Consider the following 21,252-nt stretch of genomic DNA (forward strand, 5'->3'; position numbering starts at 1 on the left):
AAGTCCATCATGATTTCTTCCCATGGCTTCATTGGTTCAGCTACTTGTTGAAAGAGGCCAGGGGTTTTTCCAGTTCTGTGTTTCATCGTGGCACAAATTAAGCAGTTTTTCACATAGTCCTCAGGTTTCATTTTTGGCCACCAGAACTGGCTCCTGACTAAATGCATGGTTTTTAAGAACCCAAAGTGTCCCCCCAACCACAAGTAATGGCTATGTTTCTGTCTTAGAGTATTGGGTACATACGTTTTTGTTCCTTTCCAAGCCAATCCTTCATTCACTGTCAAATTGGTTTGATGTTCAACAAACCAGGGATTGGTCAAAAGGGCTGCTTTCAACTCTGTCAGTTTGTCTTCTAGGTATCTGGGGCTGCGGTTGGCTTGGCCTCAGGTGGTTACTTGGCCTGTGGGTTGGGATTCTGATATCATCCTCCCAGTGATTGTCAAATTGAAGTTTTCTTGACAGGGTGTCCGCCAGTATGTTTCCCCCTGGGATATATTTCATGTTAAAGTTGAATCTCTTGGAGTATTGATCCCAGCAGACTTGTTTAGGTGATAGCTTTGAGCCTCGAGGTTCTTATGATCAGTCTACACCTCGAAAGGCTCCTTCAGTCCTTCCAGGAAATGCCCCCAAGATAGTAAAGCCCATTGCATTGCAAACACTTCTTTTTCCCAAACTGTCCACCTATGCTCTGTGTCTATCAATTTTTTGGACACATAAGCGCATGACATTAGCTGGTTTTGAGAGTTCTTCTGGAGAAGAATTGCCACAAAAGCCACATCACTAGCATCAGCTTGACTATAAAAGGCTTGGTCGGGTCCAGGTACTGGAGGATGGCTCAATGGCAAATAGGCGTTTTAAAGTTTCAAAAGATTTCTGACAGTCCATTGTCCAAGCAAGGGGTTGATTGGGTTTTGGTTTGGTTAAGGAAGGCCCAGTTTTCAATAACTATGTTAAAGGGAGGGTGACCTCAGCAAATGAAGGAATAAATTGTCTATAGAGATTTGCAAAAACCAAAAAGTGTTGCAGTTATTTATGTGTTTTGGGGGGTTGCAAGTCTAGCACCACTTTCACTTTTCCAGGGTCCATCTCAATCCCCTGGTTAGACACTCGGTAGCCCAGGTAATCCAGTGACTCTATGGAATTCGCATTTTGACAGCTTTACATATAGCTTGGTGGCTAAAAGTTTTTTCAGCACTTTTCTGACTAATTTGACATGTTTTTTGATGGTTTTGCTGAATATAAGAATGTCACCCAGGTGGTAAGGACCCCTTTGTATAGGTGTGGATGTAACAGTTCATTGATGAGTTGCATAAATATTGCAGGTCCCACCTGGACTCCGAAAGGCATGACTCAGAATTGGAAACTAACCAGAGGGCAGTTGAAGGCAGTTTTCCATTCATCTCCCTCCTTTATGTGGACTCGGTAGTAAGCTTCTCTCAGATCTAGCTTGGTAAAGACCTTGCCTTTAGACAGGTGATTTAATAAGTCCTTCATGAGGGGGAGGGGGTACATGTTTTTTATGCACACCCCATTCATGCCTCTAAAATCCATGCATAATATTAAGCCACCATCTTTTTTTTTCTTTAAACAGTACTGGGACTGCCAATTGAGATTTGACAGGTTCAATGACACCTCTGTCCAAATTGTTATCAATGTCTTTTCTCAACTCAGTCATTTCAGCTGGTGTCATGGAATACATCTTTGGTTTTGGCAGTTTTGCCCCAGGTTCTAACTCTATGGCACAATCAGTGGCTTGATGGGGGGGTAAAACATTGCATTCCTCTTCACTAAAAACCTCAGCCAAGTCCCTGTATTGTATAGGGACTTGGGACGCACCTAGAGGAGAGTCTGAAGCAGTGGCTGCTGCTTCTGGTTGTGGATCCCTGTTGGATGGCAGTTCCTTTGTGGGAGGAAGGAGTGGCAGTAGGCCAACCCCAATTATGATTTTTCAGTATCTGTCCTCCCACTTGATGGTACGGGCCCATTTATCCAACCAAGCAAGTCCCAATATGACAGATTCTGACATTTTTGGAACCACTACAAAACGGATGAGTTCACGGTGTCTGCCCATCTCTAGTTTGATTAACTCTGTCATTTGGGTGGCCAGGACTCCCCCAATTAAAGTCCTATCTACTTGTTCAAACCTGATTGGGTGTTTCAGGTCTTTAGTCTTTATTTCTAATTGTTCAACAATGGGAGGCCAATAAGGCATCTGGAACACCCGGTATCTATTACAGCTTCTATCTCCCCTGCCTCCCCGTGTCAGGCATCACCAACCCCACCCAAAAAGAAAAAAAAAACCCTCTCCCTCCCCCCCCCCCCCCCCCCCCCCCCCCCCCCCCCCCCCCCCCCCCCCCCCCCCCCCCCCCCGGCCCCCCCCCCCCCCCCCCCCCCCCCCCCCCCCCCCCCCCCCCCCCCCCCCCCCTTCTTATGCCCCCCTTCCCCCCGTGGCCCCCCTTCCGGGGCCCCCCGGGCCCCCCCCCCCCCCGGGGGGGGGGGGCCCCCCCCCCCCCGGGCTTCCTACAATTTCCCAAACTACAAATCCATCCCCCTTAGCCATCATCACATCACATGGCCCAATCACGATCCTTCCAAAAGTAAGATCCTCATTTTATCCTGCGCTCAATGATCAATGATCTTGAACTAACAAAAGAATTTTATTTTGTCTACTTAGAGCTACTCAGTTGAATCCACCCCCCCCTCCCATTTTCTGAGGCTTGTGGCAGTGTGGAATATGGCTTCCAAAGCTGACAGCAGAATTTTCTAAAGAATATTGATCTTTTGCCTTGGCTAATTAAAGCTGACCACTGAGAGATGTATTATTATCACTTTTGCAAAACTTTATAATTTAGTAGATTCATGCAGTTTAAATTTCAGCTAAAGGGTAAAATCTTAGTATGTTAATCTTTACCCTTGATAAGAGTCATGGTGATGCAGTGGTTGAAATGCAGTATTGCAGCTAATTGTGCCAACTGCCAGCAGTTGAATTCTGACTGGCTCAAGGTTGACTCCTCCTTCCATCCTTCCAAGGTCAGTAAAATGAGGACCCCGATTGTTGGGGGCAATATGCTCACTCTGTAAAATGCTTAGAGAGGGCTGTAAAGCACTGTAAAGTGGTATATATAAATCTAAGTGCTATTGCTCTAAGAATGAACTCTGAGAGAGCCAGAATATAAGATCTATGTTCAAGTGGAAATAATTCCAGAGAAAGATTTGTGCCATTTATTTAGAATAGTTGCAGCATCCCAGGGTCACATGATTACCATTTACAACCTTCCCAGGAGAGCAAAGTCAAAGGGAGATTCACTTAACAATTGTATGATTCATTTAATAATTGCAGTGATTTGCTTGATATCCGTGGCAGAAAAGGTTATAAAATTGGATGTGACTTTGCTAAGTGACTGGCTTAGCAATAACAATTCTGTTTCCAAATGTTGTCATATATAGAGGATTACCTGTAATAAGAACTTCAAATGTCCTGACCACTATAATTTGATAAAGCATGATGTGTACCATAAGTGTTCAGATAATGAATGCTACTTGTTAATTTCCTTGGTACAGGCATGCAAATATCATTTGCATTACTCTATTCTATGCCTAGACTACTTAGAAAATTTATTCATTTATTTATTTTCTACCTTTATTATTTTTACAAATCACTCAAGGCAGTGAACATATCCAACATACCTCCCTCCTCCTATTTTCTCCACAACATCCCTGTGATATGATTTAATATGATAATGACTGGCCCAAGGTCACCCAAGTGGCTTTCATGGTTTAAGTGGGACTAGAACTCACTATCTCCCAGTTTCTAACTCAGTGCCTTAACCACTAGACCAAACTGGTTCCCAAATTATTTCCTCTTTATAACTTTTTAAAAATTGTTCCCCATTTTTCTCTGCAATCTAAAAACTATCTAAGAATGTGGAGCCACCATATTTTGCTTGCTGCTGAACTATTATAAAGCTAAATATGCTTATATCTGAATGGGATTAGCAATAATTTAAATTTAACATATCCCCCCCCCCCCCATTCTACATTCTGGATTAATGTACTTTTCCCCATGGATTATGCCTTCATTAGTTCCTGATGTTACATTTGCTTCATTTTCTTCATTTATTCTGCTTTTAATGACATGATCATTTTATAGCGTGTTTCCACTATTTTCCATGACTAAATTGATTCTTTTTAATGCAGTCTTAATTAAATGGATACTGTCCATTAATGATATTAGTTTTAATTTGCTTGGGTTTTATACTTTGGTTTCTGATTTTGCTGTACTCTGTTAACATTAGAGTCAGTTGCCTGTGCCTTCCCCGATCTCAGCTCTTTTGCCCCAGCGAGAGCTGTTTCTGCTTGCTTTTTCTGTGACTTCCCTCAGCAGAGATGGCTGAGGCCATGGGGGAGGGGAGAGCAGCAGAGGAGTCAGGCCTGCTCCCAACACTCAGCAAGCCAGGCCTGGAGGAGCACAGAGAGTTGTGGGTGAGTGCCGGAGGGTCAGAAGATACACTCTGACAACTCCAACGTCCAATGGGGGCACATCTGCCAGGCCATCTCCCCGTGTTGATGGGCTGTTGTGCTCGGTGCTTGGTGGGGGAGAGGAGCGCTTCCCCATGCCACCTCTTCTTTCTCTTGGCCCCACCGACAAGGGAGGAGGAAGGCCGGGCTTGGGGGATGGCCACCACCCCTCAAGATCTACTCCCACCATTTTCTCCCAGTCCTCTTTGCTGGTGACAACAGCAAATGTACTGCAACAAAGGTGGGATGCTGCTGTTGTACAAAGGCAAGTGAAGTGGCATTAAGGCTCCAGCCATGCCACTGCCACAACAGGGAGCTGCAGCAGAGGGTCCAAAGAGCCACATGCGTCTGCAGAGCCACAGGTTCAGACCCCCGGTCTAGGACGAAGGGGTACACAAATGCAGCTTTTACACTTGGACTTGGGAACATTGCTTTATTATTTAACTTGCCATCTTTTGGGTTCATTTCCTAGTTTGTTATAGTCCTGTCTTTGGACCTGTCTCCTAATTCAACCTCTACTATTGTCTACATTGTTTCTTAGTTTCTAGTTCCTTTCAGAAGACAGCCAATAGTGCAGCAATCCAATGACTACTGTGGCCAGCCAGTTTTAGAAAACTAGTACTAAATGCTGTCAAGAAATCTAACTTAGTATAAATGGCTAAATTGAGGTAAACCAAATAAGACAATCCTGCTTGATGCCTTTCAGATGCTTCAACACATCAACACTGGAGAATTTTCCTCTAAAGTGGAAGATTTAAAATGAACTGAAATTGTCTATCCTAGGAAGGATTTTGTATTTTCCCATGATTAAGATACCAGTCGTTCATTTTTATAATAATTGTCTTCTACAAATCTTTTAAGCTGAAAAGTAGCATTCCAAATTCAAATGTATTAATAGTAATCATAGGAGTGCAACTGAACGTTCCTAGTGTGGAAATAAAAGACATAAGAAATTTTCCTATCGACTGTGAATATGAGTGACAGAAACGATGTGGCTTTTGTGGCAGAGTGCTCTGAGGTTACAAAATGGGTATGGGTGTATGTCACCCCAGTGATGTCTAAATGATATAAAGTTTTGGAAGTGAAGAGGAAAAGAAGAGTCTGAAAAAGTGTTACAGGTTAATGAATCTAATCTGCTGTGAAAGATGTCTTCCTTCAATTTGTCGCCATTCACTGAGCTTGCAGTAGGCTCAGGAGTCAAAACTCTCAAGGACAATCATTTTCCATGTAAGTACTCATCCTGTGTACTCATCCTGTGTTCTGACATTTATAGAAACTCACAGTACTTCATTTTTCTGGAAGAAAGGTATGCTAAGTGTTCAAATTTGACAAAAACAAAAGATGGCATAGTTATAAAAAAAAATGACCAAAAGGGATTTTTTTTTTTTTTTAATAAAATAAGAACATACAACTAAAAATAAATTGGAAATGAACATGGGCAATATATTTGATTTATGGGCAAACTATTAAGCAAAACATGTCCTCTATCAGCAACCACACATATTATTCTTTAAAAGTTTTATATCCAGTCTTTATTTTGTAGAACATAATGCACGTAATGTTTCCTCTTCATATTTGTCCCCAAGCAACAACTCTAATGAGATGGATGGGTCTGAAAGAGAGTGATTGTCACAAATTATCCAACTACCTTGTATGCCTAAGGGAGGACTTACAGTCTTCTCGTTTTTACTCCCAATATGTTACCCACTATGCCAAAGTGGCTCTTTTATTTTAGCATGGAAACCAACATATGATACCCCTTTAATTTTGAAGAAACAACTTTGTTCCTAGCAAATAAAATAGATTGTTTTATGGCAAAACTTTGGGTTTTATTTTGTTGCTTTTGGGGACCATCATGCAACCATGTGTGATAATATTTGTCCACCAAAAAAGATGATTACGTCCACACTAGCACCAATGGTGGTTAACAAACTTTTTTCTTAGATGGCATGATATGCAAAGTATATCTCAGATTCCGAGAGCCTAAGAAATTTAAATTATGAAAGGAAGGAAAGAGCTGAAGCCAATCCTGTGTAAGAAGCCAATCCTACATAAGAATCGTATGTGCGCACGCGCGCGCACACACACACACACACACACCTGCATACTTACAATATACATCCCAAAATATAATGTTGTGCCTTTTTGTCTAGACATTCAGAGCTCTAGCATATATTCTTACCAAGTGTTATTTCTACCCTGACTTTGTTGTTAACTTCCGAACGGTCTTCTGATATAGCCTATTACATGGAGTGCTAGTTTTATAATATTACATAAATACTTTCTTTACCTTCTTTCTTTGCTTGGTCTCCTAGTGGTAGACACAAAGCATGCAATTATTTCATTGGTGCTCACTCCTGCAATCTCCTTGTACCTAAGAGAACTTCAAGAAGACTCTTCTCTGCATTATCACTCAACTACAAGAGCCAGCAATTTCCTCCCAGTAATCTACAAGCCAGCCAGCATTATTTTCATCTATAATAATAACCATATTTTTATTGTTAGGCTTTTAGGACAGAGACACAAACTATCATCTCACAAACTCATCATCTTTAAGACAGAGACACAAACTATCATCTCATCATCGGATACTCCCCTTTGCTATTGCAGAATCCTGCATAAGTTTTCTATGCTTTACCAGATATTTAAAAAATCCAATAGAAACAAGAAATCCAAGAATTAAGTCTAAAAATCAAATTAACATTATTTGTAAATGTCTGAAAACTTCCTATTGTTCAGTGTCAAGATATGAGATCTCTCTCTCTCTCTCTCTCTCTGTCTCTTTCCATGTACACTCCCATATACACACACACACACACATACATACACACGTGTTTGTGTGTGTGTGTGTGTGTGTGTGTGTGTGTGTGTGTGTGTACTGGTGTATATTGGTTTTTGCTACTCTATTCAATATGCCTACAGCAACAGATTGTAATACGTACCCTTTACCTTTTTTTTAAATCAGTCTCAGCTTTTCAAGAATGATATAATAATAATCATCCTGTAATGCGGCACTGTATTAAAGATGAAGCAATACTATTCTGCTGCCCTTGTACTAACCCATATGAATGAACAGAATGGATTTACATAAACAGCTACAGCTCAATAATTCATACAAGTTATTCTGATCCACAATAGCATTAGGAAAAATCACTGTGCTGATGCGTATGTGTGACCACAAAGGACAGGTCTAAATTATCTGCTTTTATATACTTTTTTTTTTGTTATGCCTATTCAAATTGCTTGTTTCTCTATCATTTGGGTCTTGGCTAATACATGCATGTAGAATACAAAAACATGGTACACTAGTTCTCTTTTGTCTTTTTATTTTTCTAGATGAAAATAATCTGAGATGGTCCAGAGTCTCAAGTCCTGAATTTTATTAAAATATCATAGTACAGATCACTGACTTCTTTAGAAGAAAATATGATGGAAATCTTTTAGTGAGAGCACGAGGACGGGCACACCTGAGGAGAGGGGGGGGGGGCCCGGGGAGGGGCGAAGGGGCCGAGGCGGCTCATAGGGACTACCTCGGGTCGGAGCGTTCCGACCGTCGACACCAGCCTAGCCCAAACCTCCCGGTCTTAAAAGTGTGGGCCTGCCAGGGGGCCTTTTTAGACAATCTTCAAATTCAGTTTAAGTTCAAATCTTTATTGTCAGAGTACAACATGTGCACAATGAGATTGGCTGAGCCTCCCTTCATGGACCCCCCCCCCAACACAATACAACTCACAGTGAAGACATAAAATCCTTAACTGAGTGAATCCTACTAATAAACACAATTCCTATTGCACCATGTGAACTTATTGTACATTGCGCCAGCCCTGCAAGTCACTTGTACTATGTTGTAAGGTTATTTTCCATTCAGGAGTCTGACAGCCTATGGACAAAAAACTATTCTTCAGCCTATTTGTGAGGCTGCCTATGCTTCTGTATCTCCTTCCCGATGGTAGAAGAATAAAGAAGTGCTGACCAGGGTGTGAGTCGTCCCTGAGGATTTTCCTCACTCTTAGGCAGCGAGCTCTAGCGATATTGTCTAGTGGTATCAGAGGGACAGCCTCAGAGGTGGTATTCCGCAGGTTCTGGCCAGTTCTGGAGAACCGGTAGTGGAAATTTTGAGTAGTTCAGAGATCTGGCAAATACCACCTCTGACTGGTCCCTCCCCCATCTATTCTCTGCCTCCCGAGTCCCAGCTGATTGGCTGGGTCTTCTTTTGTTGCCCTGCACAGGAGAACGGAGCTGGAAAGCAGTTTAGTGGGGTGGGGAGGGAATGGGATTTTTCAGTAACCTTCCCCTAGGAGTGGGATGGGAATGGAGACTTTATAGTATCTTTCCCCTGCCATGCCCACCAAACCATGCCCACAGAACCAGTAGTAAAAACATTTGAATCCCACCACTGTACAGCCCATGGTGTTTTGTGCTGTGCTCACCACCCTCTGTAGTGTATTTCTATCCGCTGCTGTCAAACCAGCATACCACACTGTAATGCAGTGAGTGAGGATGCTTTCTATTGTGGACCAGTAAAAGGAGGTCATCAGTTGTTGTTCCACTTTGTTTTTTCGCAAGACCTTGAGGAAGTAGAGTCTCTGTTGGGCCTTTCTGGCCACCTGGGTCATGTTGATTTTTCAGGTGAGATTTTAAATTCTCCCAGGAATTTAAACTGTCTCCACACAGCACCCCTGGATGTAAAGTGGAGCAGGTTCCTCTCTCTGAGAGGTGTTGTATTCATAATATATTTTATGGCTGATGTCCTTTTATCACTGTAGGAAAATAAAGGGACATGGCAGGCAATATATACAGTACATTTTTATAGGTAATCCTTGACTTACAACCACAACTGAGCCCCAAATTTAGATTGCTAAGTGAGACATTTGTCTCAAGTTGCTAAGAAAAACATTTTGTCCCATTTTACAAATTTTCTTGCCACAGTTGTGAAGTGAATCATTTCAGTTGTTAAGTAAGATAGTAATGTGGTTGTTAGGTGAATCTGGCTTCCCCATTGACTTTGCTTGTCAGAAGGTCACAAAAGTTGACCATATGACCCTGGGACACCACAACTGTCATAAATATGAACCAGTTGCCAAGCATCTGAATTTCAACCATGGGGAGGCTACAATGGTCATAAATGTGAAAAAGGTCATAAGTCACTTTTTTTAGTGCTATTGTAACTTTGGTCACTAAACAAACTGTTTTAAGTAGAGGACTACCTGTTTTTATTTTCTAAGCAAGATACAATAGTAATATAAAGAACTGAGGATTTAACTTTAATTCATTAGGGTTTGAATTTAAGCCAAAGAAAACAAATCAATTTTCTTTTTTTTCTCTTTCAACCATGACTAGTCAGGCTTTCTGCTGCTCTTCATTGACTGAATTTTCTCCACAATCTCTTCTTTCATTTTTGCTGCCAATGGAGTTCTCAAGAGGCTATTCAAATCAAGATAAAGGGTTGTTTTCTAAGATCTTAAGAAAAGGTTGGATGAATCCAACATTCATGGCTGTGACAACCTTCTAATGTCAAGAGTTAATAAGAATATGAATTAAAATATAAGCAGCATTCTGTATAAAATACAGTATATTATGTCTATAGCCTATGGATGGCCCCAACCTTGTTGTCGTTCAGAAAAGCAATTGAAAGATTTGCTTACATAATAAAACTGTTCCAGCTTCTAATTTCTACCTCTGTTATCTAATGTAAGTTTTATCAGGGCATCTTCATAGTTTATTGCTTTAAGTGGCTATTTATTGTGTTTTTATTTTGTTTGCCAGTCAGATATCCTTCTGGAAGATGGGCAGCAGTATATATTAGCTTAATAAATAAAATAATGTAAAGTATGACCACCACAAACAACATTACAAATGGTCTATCAATCATCTAGTGATCTTCCCATACTAGCCAAAGCTAAGGGATTCTTGACAGTTGCCATCCAATGGCTAGCCATGCTTAAATCTACTTAACTTCAGAACCACCTGCTAAACCAAAGTATGGGGATAATATGATGCCCATCCTAAAATGCCTATACTAACGAAAGGGTGCCTACCTGGCACAGTTAGAGTCATGTATGTCTTTGGACCTGATTATCATGGAATAATCTCTATCACTGCAAACCTGGTTAGCTACTTCAGTTAACTGGAGAAATCCCTCTAAAGAACATATCCGTGGTGGCACAGTGGTTAGAATACAGCATTGCAGGCTAATTTTGCCGACTGCCAGCAGTTTGAGCCTGACCAGCTCAAGGTTGACTCAGCCTTCAATCCTTCCGAAGTGGGTAAAATGAGGACCCAGATTGTTGGAGGCAATATGCTGATTCTGTAAATGGCTTAGAGAGAGCTGTAAAGCTCTGTGAAGCGGTATATAAGTGCTATTTTTATTTCTATTTGGTGCCAGAAACTGGCTATTGGATATATGGGATATATGGGAAAGGATTTCACCTGTACATCTCCCATAGACTTGCACCTGTCAACTATTTAGGGAGATGGAAAAATTCTTTTTGTTTCCCAGGGCTTTTGATTATTATTAATTGTTCTAATGATTTTTCAGTTGTGTTAATGCTACTTTTTATATTTTGTAATTTGTTAAAAAATAGTTGTCAGACAGTTTGGGTATTAGAATAACCACGGAGGGCCTAATTTCAATAATAAATTAACACAAAAATTAGCATCCTGCCCTCCCACCCCAAGGATTCTTACCTAACTGGGGCAAATTTACATTAACAGGGAGAATATGGGAAGCACTACTGCTGAAACAGTCTTTCTATCTATCAATTATTGGGAAAAGGATCTATCATAGAGCTCAATGCTCAACAAAATTATAAGGGTCAAAGTTCTGGTAATTTGATTCAGAGCCATTTGGGGTTTTCAAGTTGAGATTCATGAACTGAACATGTAGTAAAGTTCATGTTCACTCAGTGTTAACATTGTGCGATCATGCACTAATATCAGTTATGCAATCACATTTATTCCAGTCTAATCATATAAACATTTTACTACAACAAACTCATATTCATTTGATAGTGATTAATATTTCTTACTATCGACAAGTTTTAAAAGCAAAGTCTGACTACTTCCTTAGATAATACACTGTTTGGGGAAATATTATAGCAAGGCCAGCAGGGGGCACTCACAGATTGTTTTGAATGCTTGGTAAAAGCACAGGATGAATTCAGCATCCCATAGACAAATTGTGGAGTGCATTGCATGAATCTTTAAAATAGTTCAGCTGATACAAAAATAACAAAAAAAGTTTTCGTTCTCATTACTTTTTGTGCTCATTACGTTCTCATTACTTTTTGTGCTATGATATTAAACTTAAATTTTATTCAATAATAAATTGTGAATCATATCTTTGACAATAATTGTATGGTCACATAAATGTGGTTTAGATGTAGATGTCTGCATAAACTATTACTCCTGCAATACCCATTCATCCATTCTTGATTATGCAAATATTTGTTCATTCTTTCCTAAAACAGAGGGGATGTTTTTTCCCTATAAGGATTTTATCTTTTCTTGACAGAATTTAAGTCATTGTGGGGAGTATTTTGCAGGTTCTCCCAGTGTATAGCAGCAGATAGTTCTTGACTTCTTTCTAAAACTCTCCACATTTAGAATTTAAAATGTTTAATCCGTATTTCAGGGATGAGCAATTTTTTTTTAAAAAAAACCCAAAACATGCTGTTTTAGCTTTATTAATATACTACAATATTAAGTACTGAAACTCTGTACGCAAACCTGCATAGTCAGGTCCAGGGTTCTGCAGGATTTTAGCTTTCCAGCCACTTTAAGGTTTTAAAGTTAAGTACCAAAACTTCAAGTAAGACTCAAGAACCAATAGTCAGCTCCTGTGTGGCTTCTCCAAGAATGGATGTACCATAATTATGTTTTGCTATACTGCTTTTTGGTTTCCTTTAAGAGTGGCTTGACACACAACACATTATATTACTTCATGGTTGCAACTCCTGCCCACTGGAAAAAGATTCCTTTCCCAAATCCAGATGTTCCATTTTGCTATTATTTAGAAGAGCTATGAAGACCTGGCTCTTCACCAAGTCCTTTGGCAAGGGGGAATCCTTGTGCTACTACACTTTATATTTTATTGATTTTCTTGTACTTTGTTTGATTGTTGGGAGTCGTCTAGAGTCACTGAGAGTCATGCTCCATATATGTTTTAATAATAATAATAATAATAATAATAATAATAATAATAATAATAATAATAATAATAATAATAATAATAATAATAATCATCATCAATCATCATCATCATCTACATGAGGCCACTGGGTAAGGTTATTTCACTAGCATGAAAGCAAGTATGCAGTTGATACTATCCCAAGCCAAATAAGTGATGATGTAGAAAGCTTGTCCTAGTGGCTGGAGGTTATAATGGTCTAGATTAGGAAGAAGATGCTTAATTTAACTGGTAAGAGCAATTGGCTGTAGTTTCAAGGACCAGCACTCACAGTGATTTACCTACTTTATTTCTCAGTGGGATAGCACTGCTCCAGGTAGAACTGGTATATAATTCATGGGCGTTCTTGGACTGCTGCTGCTCAAGAAGCAGAAGGCAGTTATAGCCAGGAGGGTCTTGGCTCCCCATCTATCTTGTGCACCAATTATATGTTTTCTGAGTCAAGCCCTTCACAGGCATCTGTGCTCTAGCTTGTTTATCTCCTGTATAAATGTTTGTATGATACTTGAAGGCCAGTCAGAAGGTACAATTGGCCCAATATGGTAGCTACACAATAGTTATGGTTGTATTGTATCTCATTTATGTAATATCATTGCACTGTATGCTGTATCAGCTAATGATGGACTTCTGGCGCTGTTGGTTGCTACCCATAAAGCCTTGATAGCTCAGGTCCTGGTAACTTATCGGATATATTGTTGTTTTGGTCTGACCCATAAAATATGAAAGAATGAAGAAACTCCTGGTTGCAGTTGTAAAACACTGTCATCTTATGGGACTTAGATGTGTTTTCTTGATAGCTGCTCCAGACCTGTGAACAATGTGTCCCCTGAGACTGGTGTGGTTTCAACTCTGCTGAGCTTTCACAAAGTCATAAAAGCCTGGCTATTTTGTCAGGTCCTGTGATATGTTTAAAGCAGGGGTAGGATGCAAATATTTTTACTACCGGTTCTGTGGGCATGGCTAGGTGGGAGTGGCTAGGTGGGTGTGGCCAACATGACTGAGTGGGTGTGACTTCTTCTTTTTTTTGCAGCCCCCCCTCCCCGTGCTCCCCCCTTTTTTTTGTCTCCTGGGCCTCAGCGAAGCCTCCTGGGAGCCAGTTTTTGCTTCTACGAGGCTTCCCTGAGGCCCAGGAAGCAAAAAAAGGGTGTGCCCCTTTTTCTTCCTGGGCCTCAGGGAAGCCTCCTGGGCAAACCAGTAAGACAGTGAGGGGGATCCCGGCACAGATGATAGTTGGAACAGCTGATTGTCGGGAGGGAAAAAAGAGAAATACTGGTTTGCTGAACTGGTAGCTGTTTTTTTACTACCAGTTTGGCCAAATGGTAGCATTTTTTTACTACCGGTTCGCCCGAACAGGGCTGAACCGGTAGGATACTACCACTGGTTTAAAGTAGTTTAGGGAGGAATTTGTTTTCCTTCTTGATGTGCTACGCACTTGTCTGATTTTTTTTAGTCTGATGTTTTTAATATTATGGTATAGCTAGTGAAAGTTCCCAAGTAATAGAGGTAAGATACAAGTTGACATACTGTATAAATGTAATGCAATGTAATGCAATGCAATGCAACACTATAATATGTATTTCCGTCTCCCCTGTATTTCTTGCTAGGAAAAAAAAGAACAATGTCTTTCATCTGCTTAATCGGTGTATCAATACTGCAATGTCTATGGAGGCATTCTTGATGAATTACATATCCATAATAGAAAGAAAGGAAGTCAGATCTATTTCCATTAGAGGTCAGCTTTGAGTAAAAAGCCCAATCAACTTATGGTGGATGTTTTAAGAAGCAGTCTGGTTCTTTCAGAATATACTAACTAAATGTTTTGAGATTGAGCAGGGGGCATGTAACTACTTGTTCCAAACAAAAGTCTCTCTCCCTTCTGCATCCTTTTAAAAATCTATTCACTTGATATAGTGCCAATATAGAAGGGCATTGTTATTTCAAGGAGTTCGATAACATATTTTGGTTTGCCCATCACATTAAGAAAAGTCTAAAAGTTTAGAGCTCATTCTGAGCTAACCTGCTTGATTTTTCTTCTGTTTATTGAACAAAGAAGAAGCAGGGGTGAGTCTTCACATCAGTGTAAATCTGTGAAAGTCTCAGGCTTTGGGTTTCCATCCCAGAATCATGGCCTACTTAGTCAAGGTCAGATCTTGCAGTCTCCTGAAGGGCCATGAAGTCACGGTGCCAGGTTTTGAAAAGAAAAAAAAAACTACCTTGGAGTTCTTGTTCTAAAAAAAGAGAATATTTGTAGCTCAGGGTTGAAATTAGTAATTCTTGATTGTTTTATTGCAGATATTTCATTACCCAACTAGGTAATAGTGGCACTGATGATATTACCTAGTTTGTGTAATGAAACACCTGCAAGCAACAACCAAGATCAGAGAACACTAAGAATCCCTCTGTTCTGATATTTTGTTGAGAGCTTCTGTATAAAACTTAGCAGTGAGTATTGTTGGCTGTCCTTGGGCTATCTCTGCTATAATTTTTATGGAGCTCTTGATAGTTTATAAGAGATCTGGGTATCATCTTGCTTGGCATGCATGCTTTCTATGTTATGCTTTTAAATCTGTTGACTTTAAAACCCCTTTATTCACCGGAGTGCCCATTTTGTCCAGATCCAAAAGAACCAATTGTCTGGCACCTGACCAGTGCCCTGACACTTGGCAAAACACTTGTACAGATAGTTCACAATAGGTTAATAGTCTAGAGGATTTCTGGTCTCTGCCTATGCTGCTGGCTATGAAGCACATGAAGAGTTATTAATGGCAACAGATTACTCTATAAAGTTTATGGTCATAGTCCTGCTGATACAAGCAATACTTTCCATTATATTAATGTCTCATTTAAATAACACAATGCCAAGAGCTAACTTTATGTAGAAATTTATCATAAAGGGGAGAAGAAGAGAAGATGGGATTTCTACAACAACCACCGACACACTGTTAATGAAAGGTCATCTGACATTTAAGATTCAATTGAATACAAGTCTCTTTTCTAAGCAATGATTAAGTTTATCAATTTTTTTCCCACGCAGTGATAAAGTCAGAAATTACATGGGTTGAGGTTGAATGCTCTTCCAAATCAAATAGAAGAAAAGATTAAAGTGAATTAAAGTTAGGAAATGTTCCAAGTCATCTAAGCAAATGCTGCATGCCAGCGTGACATTTCTTCCTAGGTGGCCTGCAAAAATTTATCTGCTGAGCTGATTAGCTGTTTCTCTCAGAAAGCACAGATGCAGAACTAGTCAAATTCCCTTCCAAGCCATTCACCTTATCACAAGCTGTTTGACAAAATACCAGGGGTGGGATTCAAATTTTTTAAACAACCGGTTCTGTGGGTGTGGCTTAGTTGGTGGGCATGGTTTGGTGGTCATGTGTCTGGGTGGATGTGGGTTGGTGGTCATGTTATTGGCTGGGCGTGGCCAGTTCAATATCACTCACATTGAGGCACGCATCTCCTCGCCTGGCCTCTCATGACTGTGGGGATGCTGCAACAGTCGTAAGTGTGAAAAATGGTCATAAGTCACTTTTTTCAGTGCCATTGTAACTTTGAATGGTCACTCCACACAAGCAAAGTACCAGCAAAGGAGGGGAAAAAAAAACTCCAGAGAAGTTCCTGAGACAGGAAGTCTAGTCCTGCCAAGAATGTAATAAAGGTTAACGGAGAGGCAGTTTCTGTAAGCAACATCAGAATGTTTCCTTCCTGTTTTCCTTACAGGAGTAGGACAGTAATTTCTTCTAACAACTGGTTCTCCGAACTGCTTAGAATGTTACAACCCGTTCTAGCGAATAGGTGCGAACTGGTAGAATCCCACCCCTGCAAAATACCTAATCAAGGCCACTGATTTCCTGTGATCCCAGAAAAATGTAAATTACTATACTGAACAATCTATGCATGCTGCATAAAATGCAGTACAGAAATTACTTACATTGTAGCCTTTTTTCCATGGTTCTTATCTAAGGAGCATAATATTTTTCCTCCATTCTGGATTTAATAGAAGAAATAGGGAAAATTTTGTCTTAGTTATAAAATGAAAAAAAAAAAAAAAAAGGAAGCGGGATTTGAGACAACGGTTTTCTCACTAACAACAATCCTGATATTTAAAATAAAAAGCCGTGAATGTTTTAATTGTAACGTATAGCCTGGGAAAGATTACATTGTTCCATTACTGAACCTTAAATATCAAGATCCCCCACCCAAATTTTGCAACTCCCACTCACTGCATCTAAATATTCGTTAAAAGTGATTGGTCAACCCATTATTCCCAAAAGCACTTTTAATCTCCCACTGTAGCCTCCTGCTCTGGAACTCCCAATCAGAAACACCTGTTTTGAACATTAATGCAATTTTAGAAATTTAAATAAATTACATATAAGATAAACAGGTAGAGATGTTGTATGCTAAAATTTGTCAAATTTCTTTTATTATCTTTAGAATAGCAGCATCTATCTATCTATCTATCTATCTATCTATCTATCTATCTATCTATCTATCTATCTATCACCTATCTATCTCAGTGTTTCACAGCTTCAGTAACCAAGATATATGGACTTCAACTTCCAGAATTCTAGAAGTTGAAATCCACAGATCTTAAAATTACTGAAATTTGTTTGTTGGTCTGTATGTCTGTCATATAATACATATAATACAATCTGAAGTATTGGATATTTTAATAATTGATGCTGCCTTTATATTGGTGGGGTTGAGGGAATTAATGTAAGCAATCATGTTTACCAAAAACCAAATTGTAGTTATTCAGTAATGGGATTGGGATTGATTTGTTAAAAAATCTTAGAACTAGCTATTACCTTGATTGTGAGTCTTTGTTTTAGATGTTGCATTGTTCACACTAGCTAGCCATTTGTATGAGATTATATGTATCCCCATAAGATCTCTTACTTATGTGTAAATACAGTAAATGTCTATTCAGAAATAAACCCCATTGAGTTTAATGGAGTTTGTACTCTTTAATGGGGTACAGTGCTTTTAGTAATATTCAGATAACACATTTAGGAGGAAGTTAATGTAGAAATAATTTTGATATACAAGAAGCTGAGGTTTTGATTGTTTAACCTTTTTCAAGTTAGAGGAAATGAATGAACAGAAGGTTCTGTAAATGGCAGATGAAACTATTAAGAGCACAGGCTTCACAAAATAACAAATTATAATGATTGATTTTGAAGACAATAGAAGCATCTGGAAGACTTGATTAGACAATGTCAAATAAGGGTTTTCTATTCTTTTAATGCTGTAAAATGTGACACTCAGAGGAAAGGATCAGCAATATAAATGACAATTTCTTTTTTTTTTAAGTGCTTATTGAATGCACACTGCAGGACTGCATCCTACAGTATATAGAGAGATCTGATCTGTGGCCTTGATAGCTGGTCATATGGTTGTTATTCAGTTATATGGAAGTTTAATATTACTGTTTACATCATATGAGCAACATGACAAATATACCTGATTTTTGTTAATAGGATTGCTTTTGCATTGCTCCAGCAAATTCTCTAGCTAACAGAATTTAAAAAAATAATAACTACAACTTGCTGATACACCTTGACTTATATAGGATTCCTGGAAGTCTCCTATCTGAATCATTTCATGAACCTAGAATAATAAGATCTAGATATTTGAAGAAACATGCCAACTATATACAAATATGAATACTTTAAGTATTTAAGGTCTTTGGCAAAGTAGAAAATGGATATTCTCACTTACCTTTCTGGGGAAACTGACTGAACCAAATAATTATATTAGATAAAAACATTACTTCAAAGGAAAATATTGATGTTGTTCAGTCAGTTCTCTCTCTCTCCCCCCCCCTCCTTCCCTCCCTTTCTCCCTTTCTCTTTCCTTTTCTAGGTTTTACAACATGAAACCTTGGTGAAATGCATTAGAAAGATGGAAAAATATATTATATTACATATAATTGTATTTCATTGTTGTATTTGGTCATTTATTATGAATCAAAGTACACATTCTGCAACTTCGTGAACTGATAACTCACAAGAAAATAATATTACAGCTGTTAAGCATTCCACATGGTACTTTCCTAAAATCACCAGGAAGCTTTAGCTGTTCCAGAATGAGTGGTGGGCATGCCTTAGTATGCCTATGTAAAGCCTCTGATTCAGAAGCTGTACTGATTGCCAATTTGCTTCCAGATCTTATTTAAAGTGCTGCTCATCCACCTATAAAGCTCTACATGGCCTAGGTTATTGAGTGACTGCTTATGTCCCACAGTATCTACCTGGCCAGTTCAACCTGGCAGGGTTGGTTGCTCTAGGTTCCTTCAGTTAAACAATGTCCCTTATCAGGACCTCAGAAGTACAGTGCCTCCTTCTGTAGCAGCACCTCCCCACATGAATGGGGTTCCTCCTGAAATTAAAATGGCCCCTGCCCTACTGATATTTCAAAGGGCCCTGAAGATACAGCTTTTCACCCAGTCTTTTGGTGGGGACACCTCTCTTCTTCTTTTTTCTTTGTTCAAGTCTGTGTTTGTTTTCTCTGCCATCTCTGCCCCTTTGTTTTTCTTTGTTTTGGGGTGGGACTATTTTGCTTTTAGGGGAATTGTTACTTGTTTTAAAATGTTCAATTTGTAAACCACCCAGTGATACCAGGAATCTGGCAGCATATAAATTTAATAAATTAAATTAATGAAAAATGGGAACATAGAACACTCTGAGAAAATAAAGATTAACTTCCCTTTGCCAGCAGAACTTCCTTTATACTATTAAAAAAAACCACCATATTTTCTCAAATTTAAGATTAGCAGATTTATTTAATGGAGGTTGAGTAAATTGATGTGATGGCATTGAATGGAATCGTATAAATTTCAGTCCCGGAAACTGTACTCTTTAACAGTTTTATTAATGAATGGGTGAAGAAGTGGAGGTCTCTTAAGAGGATACAGAATTGGGAGGAATAGCTAATACCCTAGAAAGAAATTTTATAATTGATCATCATAAGTTGGAGAAGTAGGCTGAAGATAACATTTTCATAACAGCTCTAACATAAACAATTAAACCTTCACAGTTCTTGTTTCAAGTACATGCATAGGCTGGTTCAATAGCCCTACTGTTTTGAAAGGTTTCTTAGTGGCTAAATGAAGTCAAGTATTCGGATTTTGGTTGCTGAGTAAGAGTTGTTTAGTGGTGAATGTTTCCTGTTTGCTGATACATGGCAAGAAATGCATGGATAAAAGAGTGGTATTCCTTGGGAAAGACTGTGAAGGGTTTTATGTTTCAACATGAGGGATGTAAATGGAATTTGGTAGATTGAATTGATTTGAACGCCCAATCAATTTGATTGGAATAGTTAATTGGAACATTTGAATGGACCAATTCAAAGGTCCAATTCAGTTTGGGGAGAAAGTTCTTTGAAAACACAGAATCTGTTTTATTGTCCTGTTTAATTCAGTTCAATGCATTGATACAAAACATATTTATTTATTTGTTTGTTTATTTATTTATTTGTTTGTTTGTTTTCATACTTCTTAACTGTCCATCTCGCTCAGAAAAGGGCTCTATTGTCAGAAGAAGGTGGAGCCTCTTTGCTGATGGACCGTAGATCGCGACTCTCTGCAGCTATGGTCCGTACTCTTTTGTTGGAGAGCCCCAATTATTACGATTAGGGGCTGAAGCTGCCTTGGAGGGGTGGTGGAGTAAGGAGAAGCCACAAGCCAGGTTGAGGGGGGCCGCATCTCCCCTCCGGGCTTGCTCTTTTCCCCCCCGAAGACGACTGCAGTGGTGGTTTAAAATGGCCACCCCGAAGAGGAAGACTCAGCTGGATTAAGATTTGTGCAGGAGTGAAGAAAGAGGTGGATAACATCTGAACCGGGACAACTGGGCAATACAACTAAACAAAAGTACCCCAGGATTAAGGTAACATGGAATTTTTAAGAAAAGAAAAGTGAGCGGTGAAATTACAAAGGGACAGGGGAAAAAAAAGAAAATATTTTTGACAGCTAAGCAGGGCTTTGAACTGGGAAAGGAAGAAGCTGGAACTAAAGATTTAACCAAATTGGACTAAAATATTTTGGGAATAAACAGGCATAAAATAAAGCTGGACTTAAGATTGTCAAAAAATAATAATAATAAAGTTTACAAATTGGAGACTGGACTGTGCTGGAATATTGAGGTTGAAAAACCCTAAATAAAAAATAGGGGAAAAGGTGAAGACTTTGTATAATGGAGAGTGCCACCTTTGACAAAACTTGAGCTCAGACAAAAGGGAAAGCATCCTGTTTCTGAATGAACTTGTGTGGATATAACATTAAAGAAATATTGAAACAAAGTAAGAATCTTAGAAAGTGAAAGCAGAACCAGAATAAAAAAAAAGCAAGGAAAGACTGGACTGTGGGATTGATTGATGTTTTTGGTATAGACCATGGGCTGGAATAACTGAGAACTTTAGAAAATTGAAAGAAGAAAGAAGGAAAGTAAAAGTGGTTTTTTTGCGGACTTTAACGATCATAAAATGTAAGAGTGCGTAATGATGATATCTCTTCGGGAATTAAAAATGGAACTTAAAAATATGAGAGA

The sequence above is a fragment of the Notechis scutatus genome, chromosome 1 (genome assembly GCF_049901735.1).
Source record: "Notechis scutatus isolate UNSWTSFEM ecotype Mainland chromosome 1, rNotScu1.2, whole genome shotgun sequence".
NCBI lineage: Eukaryota > Metazoa > Chordata > Lepidosauria > Squamata > Elapidae > Notechis > Notechis scutatus.